The following is a 12232-nucleotide window of genomic DNA, read 5'->3' as shown; positions in this document are numbered from 1 at the left end:
ATTCCTTTCGTGTTCAATGCAATTTCATAAAGGAGCTGTATTAAAAATTGATGACATGATATGGCCCTAAGAATATCATCTCTGCACTGGACAGGGCTACCAGAAACTTAAGGCTTTAGCATTTCACTTCTAAGGCCAGGATTCACAATGGGCTAGGGTAACTACTATATGAATTTGATGGTCTAGACCTGATCATATCTGTCTAAAGTGCAAAAACCACTTTACTATTCGGTCTAACTCATAAGATGTCCAGCAATGGAAGTCTACTATCAGAATACCAGGGTTTTTGCACATTAGCTTTGAAGTGAATAAGCAGAGTGGGAAATGTAAGATATTATGGTGGCTGATAGGCACAGTAGAAATGTCTAGATCGGAGTCGGCAACCTTCAATATGCAGCCCATCAGGGTAATCCGAAGATGGGCCGCAAGACATTTTGTTCACATTGACCATTGGCAGGCACGGCCCCCCCACAGCTCGTGGTGTCTGCAGTTCGCCATTCCCCAGATTTAGGCACTTAAGTCCCATTTGTGGATGCCACTACAATCCACACAACTCCCGCACAGCTGCTGCCCAACTCTATAGGTGCCTGGTTTTGCAGTAAAAGTTCCCTAGGTTCTGCCTGTTGGCATGCGCACTGCTGCCTCCCTCTAGGAGTCCAGACGCCTATCTCCTGCTCAGTCCCCAGTCTGAGCCATGAACCACTAGGCTGGAGGTGCCAAACTGTCAGGCATGCATGCACTGAGCAGCGGGGTTCAGAAGTGGACTTCATCGCACAGGGGAAGCGGATGTGGCTCTGTTTGGGCCAGGACCAGACTCTCTGCCTCTCTTGCTTCCCAACTGCTACAGCTGCAGTCACCATCAAGCAGCAGTTACCCTCCTCTGCTGGGGAGGCTGTGAGCAGGGAGTGGAAGGCAGCAATCCAGAAGTAGTAAGTGATCCCTGTACCATGCAGAGCCCCCTCCTGACTCCAGCCCTTCAGTGCAGCCCCAGGGCTTAGAGCCCCATCTGTTTCTCCTGCCAGACAGAGCCTGTGCAGCGGAAGCAGATAGGACCACACTGAAGGGTCAGGAGGGGGCTCTGTCAGCCAGGGGGGACACTACTCACAGGGTGCAGCCTTCCACTCCCCTCCTGACCCCAGCACTTTAGCATGGGCCCTCTTTGCTTCCTCTATGCAGGGAGGGAGAGGACGGCAGGAATAAGCCAGATCTTGGCAGCTGAGATTGCCCAGCTGCTGCGGGGAGCAAAGTCTTCCTCTGCTGCCACGTGATGAACATCTATCCCCTGCCCTCTTATAAAGGGGGGTGCACATGGGCCATGAATCTCCAAAGGAGGGGGCTCAGCAAAGAAACTTTAGAAACCTCTGCGCTAGGCTATGAGATATTCTGATGTGGGCTCCCTCAATCTCTCTGATTGAAGTTGTTCCACACTGATTAACTATTAATTGGGCTAGAGAGAGTCACTCTACAGCTGTGTATTCACTGACCTCAGAGGTGGCAGTTCCCTGTTCAAACCCCTTCTTCTCAGGCGCAGGGGAAATTTGAACCCTCCCAGGTGAGTACCCAAGCCAGTGGGCTAAAAGTTATAAGTAAACCAGGCCTCCCCCTGTACCCAGCTGTTCTGTGTGGAGTTAGGCCACATATCTTACCTGAGTGGTCCAATCTGGTAGGCTTGCTCAGAGGCTGCCTATCTTCCCCCTCCCCACCTTTCCAGTCCAGGTACCTCCCTGCAGGCTGCACTTAGGTGCTTATCTCCGAGAGAGAGGTGGGACTTGGGCCACACCCCTCTCATCGGCATATCTAGTGAAATCGAACCACCTAGAGTGCTGGCTTTTGTGGATCAGTCTAACGGTATGTCTATAGCTAAAATGCTACAGAGACATAGCTGCGCTGCTGTAGTGCTTCAGTGTAGTCACTACCTACACTGACAGAAGGGGTTCTTCCATTGACCTAGCACTGTCTACTCCATGGGTTAGGTCAGCATAGCTATGTCTCTCAAGGATGTGGGGTTTTTTCCCCACACACCTGAGAAGTGTAGCTATACCAAGGTAGATTTTCAATGTAGATCAGGCCTCAGACTCCTATCTCTCACTTCTCTTTGTATATGGAGTTTAGCTGCCTAACTCAGGCTTTGTAGATCACAGTGTTGTTCCTGTGATCTCCCAAGTGACTAAGTTTGGTGTTGTGATGCTCAGCATCACTATATGTAAATCCCTTTGTGGATCCAGGCCTTAAACTTCCTGTGCCTCAGTTTTTCCTCAGTGAAATTGGGATAATGATACTTTTGTTCCTTTATTAATAACTTTGAGAACTTCAGATGAAGTTTGCTATAGGAGAGCTAGGTATTATTACTAGGAACTATACTGTCCTTCAAAATATTAGTTCTGTAGCAATTTCTAAATTGTTTAATATTTTAAACTACCAGTTATAATATGGTATATCTTGTTGCAAACACCTAGCGCCTCTCAACATTTGTTTATTTAATAACAATATGTTTAAACGTATTAATACTGTACTAAAACCTGACAGTTTAAAAAACTACTTTATTTTATTTCTCTCCTGCCGCAATTGACAGAATAAATTGTGTAGAACATTTAAGGATCTGCAGTGTCCCACACTGACACTGTTTTATGTCAAAAAGCGTGCAGGTATTTTGATCAAAATCTAAAACAAGTCCTTCACAGAAACCAAATTTAGTCAGCAAAATGAGAATGCAACACAATAAACACTCATATTTGCAGAGTGAAATCACATAGCTGAGTTTGGCAGCATTATGTCACTTTCATAATGACTTTTATATTCACACACATTCAAATGGAATATGAATAATATTTAGCACTGACATAGCATTGACTAATTAATGTAACTAATTTAGCCTCCCAACATCTTTGAAATAGGCAAATATTCTTCTCTCTGTTTTCCAGAGTGGTAAACTGAAGCATATAGCCTAAGGGTAGGATTTTCAAAATGCCCTAAGTGATGCAGGAGCACAAGTCACATTGGCTTTCAGTCACTTAGGCCTTTTCTTTCAAAATCACCTAAATGACTTGTTGAAGAGTTAGCCAGAGTTAAAGCTAGCAAAATTACTCAGGAATCGTGATTTGAAACCCACCCTACTGATCTGACATTTTCTAGCATACTAATATTACAGTTTTGTCAAACCCCCCTTTATTGCAATACATACATTTTAAAAACACCAGCAAACTCCCATACCACTGACACTAGAGCCAAATACTTTGAACTGGTTTTAGAAAATCAGAACCATCTGATTCACTTACATCTTGGCAGCAGTGCCCCACATTACAAGTCATCTGTATGAATCAGGTTTACGCAATATGTTCCTCTAGCACTAATGCCACAATATCAGCTGTTGCTTTTACTTTCACAAGTGTCTACTTATAAATCTTTGTCACAATAATGGAGCCGTTCCTGGTCCTTCACGCCTTATGCAAAATTCTCATTGTAGAGTTTTACTAACATATGGACACAGAATTATGGTTTTCTAGGACGATCCAGGCTTCACTAAAATTATTTTCATGCTACACTTAAATTTTTAAACATGCACACTCATTTCTAGAATTATTTTCTCCTAGTGTTTGGAGTTCCCCACAGGCTAGTTTAATCAAACAGCCTGTAGGTGCATGTTTAAAGCAACTCCAGAAAAGACTGACACATTTGCATCCTGTGAATTGCTTCATCTTCCACCTATGCTGTGTTTTAGCGTTTTATCAAGGGAGAATGTGTTGAATTTGATTCCAAATCAACACATAAACAGCTGTTGCCAGAGATTAAAAATATTAGTTCTGACTGATTTAAAATCCTTTTATCTAAAAAATTGTGTAAAATCAGTAAATATTACCAGCTGAACTGAGTTTGGAGTCTTTTGAAATTTCCAGTAAAGTCCATTCATTTTTGTCCTGCTATCTTATTAAGCCTGTATATTAAAATGTTGAGTGTGCCTGGTGGAAAATATGATTCCACTGCTTTGATACCCTGTATCTTCAGTTCTATTAAACCCCACTATGTCAATAAACTCCTATGGACTACAATACAGCTGTCAGCCCCACAGAGCTCACACTTCCACACTATACATATAAATTCCTTTCAGTAAAGCAGTAGGCCACAACTAATCCCTAGCAGAGAAAAATGTATTCCGTAGGTCCCTATCAGCAAATAGACCCACCAGAACCCTTGTGACAATACCTACCAGACTAGGTTGTCTTGTCTGGTTTGGCTTGATGAAGAATCTGAACTGGAGGGGTCCTGCACTCTTTAAATATGCCTAAGTGGTCACCAGCATTGGCCTATAAGAAGGGAGGGGAGGGAAAAGGACAGAGTGGGAAAGGGATGGAAGCAATGCCACTGCTATCAGTAGGCTGAAAATAACTTCTGACAAAAGCCTTGAATTTTTTCCCCCTAACACCAGTTGTGAGTAAGATGGAGAACAATGCATCTCTTCAGATTACACCCAGAAAACATTTCTAAATGCAGTTTTATAGCTCACAAATAAGTTCATTGAGGGGACACTTGATCTGAAACTGGAGTAAAGTAAAGTATGATTCAGGCTTCAAAAATAAAATTACAGACTGAAATCAGCAAACTCCTTAAATATAGGTCATAAAGCAAAGGCCACTGAAATGGTGGAGGAATGGTCAGACACCTATTCACACTGGTGAAAATAATCTATCCAAATAACTAGAACTAAACATGAGGACAATGAACAGCTGCGAGTTGAAACTACTGTTCCAGCATTAAGCCAAATGAAATTTCAGAAATCTAGTAGCTAGACAACCCTTAGTCCCTGATAAAAGTTTTTAAAAGATCAGGGAGCTGTTCTTTTCACTCATTTTTATTTTCCAGTACACTCCTTTTAGTTTCAGAATCCCCAAATGCTTTTACAAACATTTGCTAAGCCTCACAACACGCCTGTGACATGTATTATTGTAGCCTTTTTACAAATGAGTAAACTGAAGCACAAAGAGCTTGAGGATAAAACTTTTGAACATGGCAAAGTGCTTTAGACGCTAGGGCCCATTTTCAAAAGGGAGTTGGGCACTTAGAAGCCAATGTCTTATTGAAAGTCTCTGGCACTTAAGCTTTTAACCTGGAATTTTCAAAGCAGCCTCAGTGAGTTAGGTGTCTAAATCGCATTGAAATTCAGTGGGATTTGGGTGCCTAATTCCTTTGATAATTGCAGACTTGAGTGCCTAAGTTACTTCTTAAAATAAGATTTAGTCTTCAGTACATCTGAAAATTTTGCCCTAAATCTTACTCTGCCTTGATTGACCCACTTACCATTATATAAATGGGAACTGTATGTCCTCAGCACTCTGGAAAGTTATGAGTAGGGTTGCCAAGTGTCCAGTTTTCAGTCAGAACACCTGGTTGAAAAGGAACCCTGGCGGCTCTGGTCAGGACCACTGACTGGGCTGTTGAAAGTCTGGTTGGTGGCGCAGTGGGGTCGGCAGGTTCCCTACCCAGCTCCACGTGGCTCCCAGGAAGCAGTGACATGTCCCTCCAGCTCCTAGGCACAGCCATGGGAGCTGTGCGTGCTGTCCCCGCCTTGAACACCGGCTCCGCAGCTCCTATTGACCAGGAACTGCAGCCGAAGCCCTCACCCCCACCCCCTGCACTCCAAACCCCTTGGCTCCAGTCCAGAGTCGCCTCCTGCACCCCAAACCTCTTATCTCTGGCCCCACCCCAGAGCCCACACCCCTAGCCAGAGCCCTCATGCCCACCCCCTGCCCTAGCATGGAGCCTCCTCCTACACTCCAAACCCCACATTTCTGGCCCCACCCTGGAGCCCGCACCCCCAGCTGGAGCCTGCACCCCCACCCCCTGCCCCAGTCTAACGAGCCAGGGTGGGGGAAAGGAAGTGATGGAGGAAAGGGAAATGGAGTGAATGGGGTACGGGCCCTTGGAGAAGGGGTGTGGCAGTGGCGGAGCCTTGGGGATGGAGCGGGGGAAGGGTATTCGGTTTTCTGCTATTGGAAAGTTGGCAACCCAAGTTATGAGCCCTTTGGCATGTCTGACTGCGTGCCCAAAAATGGAGGTACACATAGCTAATGGCCACTTTTGAATACATTGCCTGAGGGCCAGATTTCCATTGTTAGGTATTTAGGTGCCTAAAGAGGTAGGTAGAGCACTAGTGGGACTTGAGTGCATAATGGGAGTTAGGCGCCTAACCTGCTTGGCTTTCAGTGGGAGGTAGGTACCTAACCGCCTTCTGTGCTCTTGTAAATCCCACAATGCATGAGTTAGGCAACCAGGTTCCATGTACAATGCCTGGGGAGGTGTCTCAAAATGGAGTTCGCAAAAATCCGCATGCTGAGCCAGGAGCTGCCTAAGCTAGCCAGTAAGCGATGCTGAGGAGAATTAGGCATTTTGGCTTGAGGCTAAAGAAGCTGCCTATCTCCACTTGAGATTCGCAGCCATGAACCTCCTTTCCTGGAGTTATGCAGCTAATCCTGGTGTCTTTTTTCAAGAAAAACGCTTCCCCTTACAACTGTTACAGGCTATACCACTTTGTATATATAGTCATGGGACCAGAAAAAGAGAGACTGGCTGTCTAGACCAGTTGTTCTCAGCCACGGGTACAGTACCCCTGGGGTACTCAGAGGTCTTCCAGGAGGGTCCATCAGCTCATCTAGATATTTGCCTAGTTTTACAACAGGCTACAGAAGAAGCACTGACAAAGTCAGTACAAACTAAAATTTCATTCAATGACTTGCTTATACTGCTCTATACACTGAAACGTAAGCACATGATTATATTCCAATTGATTTATTTTATAATTATATGGCAAAACCAAGAAAGTAAACAATTTTTCAGTAATAGTGTGCTGTGCCACTTTTGTATTTTTATGTCTGATTTTGTAAGCAAGTAGTTTTTAAGTGAGGTGAAACTTGGGGGTACCCAAGACAAATAAGACTCCTGAAAGGAGGACAGTAGTCTCAAAAAGTTGAGAGCCACTGGTCCAGCCCAGTGGTCAGGCCCCTTCTCCCCCTCCTTAGAAGTGGGAAACCCAAGTTCAAGTCAATGTTCCAGTTATTAATATTTATACATAGTGAAACAGCTTCACGAGGAGACTGAACCATCCACCCCAGAACACTCTACTAGAAACAGGTCTTTCACAGCGTGGGGAAATAGTCTTAACTTGGAGCTAAAGATTGTAAGTGGGGCACCATATCTTCCTCCTCTGGCTGTTTTGTGTGGGTTTAGATGTGTTCAGAGCACATCTACGAGATAAGGCCCCACAGGCAAAAGATGTGGTAGATCATCCAGTGTGTGAATCCCACTGAGGCTTAAGTATGAATTATGTATTGAGTGGCTGGGCAGTGTCAGGAGTTAGGCAGCTGTGCACATGCTAGTAAATAAACACAACTATGGCATAGCTGGCATCACAGAGATCTGGTGGGATAATACACATGACTGGAATATTGGTATAGAAGGGTACAGCTTGCGCAGGAAGGACCGGCAGGGAAAAAAAGGAAGAGGTGTTGCCTTATATTTTAAAAATGTATACACCTGGACTGAGATTGAGATGAAAACAGGAGACCGACTTGTTGAAAGTCTCTGGGTAAGGATAAAAGGGGTAAAAAGCAAGGGTGATGTCATGGTGGAGGGGGTCTTCTACAGACCACCTAACCAGGAACAAGAGGTGGATGAGGCTTTTTTTAAACAGTTAACAAAATCATCCAAAGCCCAGGACTTGGTGGTGGTGGGCGACTTCAACTACCCAGACATCTGTTGGGAAAATAACATAGCATGGCATAGATCATCCAATAAGTTCTTGGAATGTATTGGAGAAATTTTTTTTATTTCAGAAGGTGGAGGCAGCTACCAGGGGAGAGGCTGTTCTAGATTTGATTTTGTCAAATAGAGAGGAACTGGTTGAAAATTTGAAAGTGGAAGGCAGCTTGGGTGAAATAAACATGAAATGGCAGAATTCATGATTCTAAGGAATGGTAGGAGGGAGAACAGCAAAATAAAGACAATGGATTTCAAGAAGGCAGACTTTAGCAAACTCAGGGAGTTGGTAGGTAAGATTCCATGGGAAGCAAGTCTAAGGGTAAAAATAATAGAAGATGGTTGGCAGTTTTTCAAAGACACATTATTAAGGGCACAAGAGGAAACTATCCCACTGCATAGGAAAGATAGGAAATCTGGCAAGAGACCACCCTGGCTTAACCAGGAGATCTTCAATGATCTAAATATCTAACAAGAGTCCTACAAAAAGTGGAAACTAGGTCAAATTACAAAGGATGAATATAAACAAATAACACAGGTATGTAGGGACAAAATTAGAAAAGCCAAGGCACAAAATGAGATCAAACTAGCGAGAGACATAAAGGGTAACAAGAAAACATTCTACAAATTCATTAGAAGCAAGAGGAAGACCAAGGACAGAGTAGGCACGTTACTCAACGATGGGAGAAAAATAATAACAGAAAATGTGGAAATGACAGAGGTGCTTAATGACTTCTTTGCTTAAGTTTTCACCAAGAAGGTTGGTGGTGATTGGACTTCTAATGTCATGAATGCCAGTGAAAATGAGGAAGGAACAGAAGAGGCTTAAATAGGGAAAGAACAAGTTAAATATTACTTGGACAAATTAGATGTCTTCAAGTCACTAGGGCCTGATGAAATGCACCCTAGAATACTCAAGGAGCTGACTGAGGAGATATATGAGCCATTGGCAATTATCTTTGAGAAGTCATGGAAGACAGGAGAGATTCCAGATGACGTTGGAAAATGGCAAATATAGTGCCCATCTATAAAAATGGAAATAAGGACAACCCAGGAAATTACAAACCAGTCAGCTTAACTTCTGTACCTGGAAAGATAATGGTGCAAATAATTAAGCAATCAATTTGCAGGCACCTAGAAGATAATAAGGTGATAAGTAAAAGTCAGCATGGATTTGTCAAAAACAAATCATGTCAAACCAACCTGATAGCTTTCTTTGACAGGGTAACAAGCCTTGTGGATAGGGGGGAAGTGGTAGGTGTGGTATATCTTGACTTTAGTAAAGCTTTTGATACTGTCTCACATGCCCTTCTCATAAACAAACTAGGGAAATGCAAATGCAAAACTGGTTGGAAAACTGTACCCAGTATGTAATTATATTCACAATCATGCTGGAAGGGCATAACAAGTGGGGTCTCACAGGGATCAGTTCTGGGTCCGGTTCTATTCAAAATCGTCATCAATGATTTAGATAATGGCTTACAGAATACACTTATAAAGTTTGTGGATGATACCAAGGTAAGAGGGGTTGCAAGTGCTTTGGAGGATAGGATTAAAATTCAAAATGATCTAGACAAACTGGAAAAATGGTCTGAAGTAAATAGGATGAAATTCAAGAAGGACAAATGCAAAGTACTCCACTTAGGAAGGAACAATCAATTGCACACATACAAAATGGGAGATGACTGCCTAGGAAGGAGTACTGTGGAAAGGGATCTGGGGGTCATAGTGGACCACAAGCTAAATATGAGTCAACAGTGTAACGCTGTTGCAAAAATAGCAAACATCATTCTGGGATGTATTAGCAGGAGAACTGTAAGCAAGACACAAGAAGTAATTCTTCCGCTCTATTCTGTGCTGATTAGACCTCAACTGGAATATTGTGTTCAGTTCTGGGCACTACATTTCAGGAAGGATGTGGACAAATTGGAGAAAGTCCAGAGAAGAACAACAAAAATTATTAAAGGTCTAGAAAACATGACCTATGAGGGAAGATTGAAAAAATTGGGTTTGTTTAGTCTGGAGAAGACTGAGAGGGGACATGATAACAGTTTTCAAGTATGTAAAAGGTTGTTACAAGGAGGAGGAAGAAAAATTGTTTTTCTTAACCTCTGAGGATAGGACAAGAAGCAATGGACTTAAATTGCAGCAAGAGAGGTTTAGGTTAGGCATGAGGAAAAACTTTCTGTTAGGGTGGTTAAGCACTGGAAAAAATTGTCTAGGGAGATTCCACAATCTCCATTATTGGAGATTTTTAAGAGGTTAGACAAACACCTGTCACCTGTCAGGGATGGTCTGGATAATTAGTCCTGCCATGAGTGCAGGGGACTGGACTAGATGACCTCTCAAGTTCTCTATGATTCTATGCCCTGCTGCCCAAATAAAGGCACCTTGGGTACATTAATAGCAGAAATGTAGGTGTCTTAAGGAATTTGGGCATCTACAGGGTTAGGCAGCAGCTGAGATGGGGGTTTGTGAATGCCAGCAGCATCTAAATGTTGGACATAGGTGCCTAAAATGGCAGCTAGGCACCAAAGGTCCCCCTGTAAATACCTATCTCTCTATTTTAGGGCAGAACTACTGTCAGGTACCGGGCTGAAGGGATTTAAAGAAAGAAGCTGGAATCTTTGTGATGTATTGCATTAAAGTTTCTGAAGAGACAGTGAGGCAAAGTGCAGAGGCAGCTGCAGCAATTTTATCTGGTTTGAACATTTTTTCTAAGTTTATGGAGCAGTGGAATTAAAAGCACTGCTGAGTTCATGATTAGGTGTCTGCTAGGCTTATGACCACCAGGTGCTTATATTCTTATTATTTGTCAATTAATGGTATGGCTGTACCTTGGAATCTAGAAACATGAACAAACCAGCTGATAATCACTCTTGTCATTAACCAGGCCAGGAATATGTAAATTTCAGCCTGGAGTTGCAGGGGTCTCACAAGGGAGGAATGGCTTAAATGGGATGTCATTTTCCACAAAATTCAGGAGGATTCGTCTCATAACCAATCATAGGAAAATCGACATAGGTACAGAAAGCCCAATAAACCTCAGAGGTACTGACTAATGCTCCCTCTAAGAGGATAGATCCACCAATTTTCTCAATGAAGCCAGGGATACTGCTTCTAATTTCTTCAGAGTCCAGGTCTGAGTGCTTCTCAGCCTTAGGAGCTGTGCACTATTCCTTCACTATCCCAGCTCAGTGTTATTGCTCTGTGCCATATGGGCAAGAAGAATTGGACCTTTTATGTTCACAGTGGATACAATCTCTAGCCAGAACACTGATTTGGAAATGGAGACTTGGAGTGTACAATCAGTGAGCAAGTGCATTAATTTTTCCTATTTCAGTGGTGACGTGAGTTGCAATGCTTTGGGGAAGAATGCAACAAATCAAACATGCAGGGACTAAAAGCACTTCTCATGCTTGAAAGCAGCATATCAAAGAAAGTGATGGAAGCCTAGAGATCAAAGGAAGTTTGCGAGTAGTTGCAGGAGAATGAATCAGGTAATCAGGTCATGTCTATGAGTAGATTACACAGGTGGAAGGAGCAGTGAGCTCAGTTGAGCAGCATGTGAAATTCAGATCTTCAGGGGAATCCAGGAACATCTCCCTTTGAGTAGAACTCTAGTCTTCAGTCTACAAAATGAACAAAGCGAAGTGCTGGAACACACAAAACTCATTGACTGAATTTTGACAACAGCCAAGAGTCACAAGAGTGACTTGAAGTCAGAAAACATATACAAACTTGCATAGTTTGGATAGGCAGAACTTAAAGGCAATACCCTAACAGCTAGTATTAACCATTCATGTGGTTTATGATATACTCCTACCTACTCTGACAACATATACAAAAAAGTTTCAATTGATTTGTTTTCCCCTTGTAACATAAACCTGATTTTTTTTAAAACCCTACAGATATGAGTAATTTCTGCTTTTTTCCTAGAAGGAAAGGATAGGGAGTAGGGAGGAGTTTGATGGTGTTGAATCTTTGACAATGACATCTTCTCTCTAAAGTGTTAGGCATAAATGTTAAACTTATTTTTAAAGTTTATATACTTTGAGTAAAAATGCTTTTCCTGCTCAGCTAGGGATGTAAAATGTGAACCAATAAGCATGAGTCTTCTCGGTAAGGTGTTCTGCAGGACTCTGCGGCCAGCCCCACACTAAGGGGTCCCAGCTGCCAGCAGCCAGGACCCCTGGTGCAGGGCAGGAAAGGAGTGGAGTTCCCAGGCATGGGGCCAACAGCCAGGATCCTGGGCACATGGGGTGGCAGTGTAGCCTAACAATTAACGTTTAACTGATAAATGTTAAAATATTAAAATTGTACTTTTTAAAAACACTATTTACATCCCTACACTCAGCTTTTACTCTCTTGCATCTTGTGATGTTACTATGTCAGTAGTCTCATTATCCTGTTCTTCCAAGTTAGACCAGACCTGAATTCCTCATATAAAAAACAGGCAGGAAAAAATCCTTTCCTTCTTTAGAAT

General features: G+C 42.9%; 1 protein-coding gene across 1 annotated transcript in view; it reads right to left on the bottom strand.

The window, feature by feature from the left end:
- CSRP3 (cysteine and glycine rich protein 3) overlaps positions 1 to 4299 on the bottom strand; it is a 28605-nt gene extending 24306 nt beyond the window's left edge. Inside the window, exon 1 of the mRNA XM_050955539.1 lies at positions 4205 to 4299. The gene's annotated coding sequence lies outside the window, so the exon portion shown is untranslated. The remainder of the gene's footprint in view (positions 1 to 4204) is intronic.
- Positions 4300 to 12232: the final 7933 nt, after the last annotated feature.

Source organism: Gopherus flavomarginatus, chromosome 5 (genome assembly GCF_025201925.1).
Source record: "Gopherus flavomarginatus isolate rGopFla2 chromosome 5, rGopFla2.mat.asm, whole genome shotgun sequence".
NCBI classification, from domain to species: domain Eukaryota; kingdom Metazoa; phylum Chordata; order Testudines; family Testudinidae; genus Gopherus; species Gopherus flavomarginatus.
Note: the sequence above shows the minus strand (reverse complement) of the source record. Positions and strands in the feature narration are given on the sequence as shown.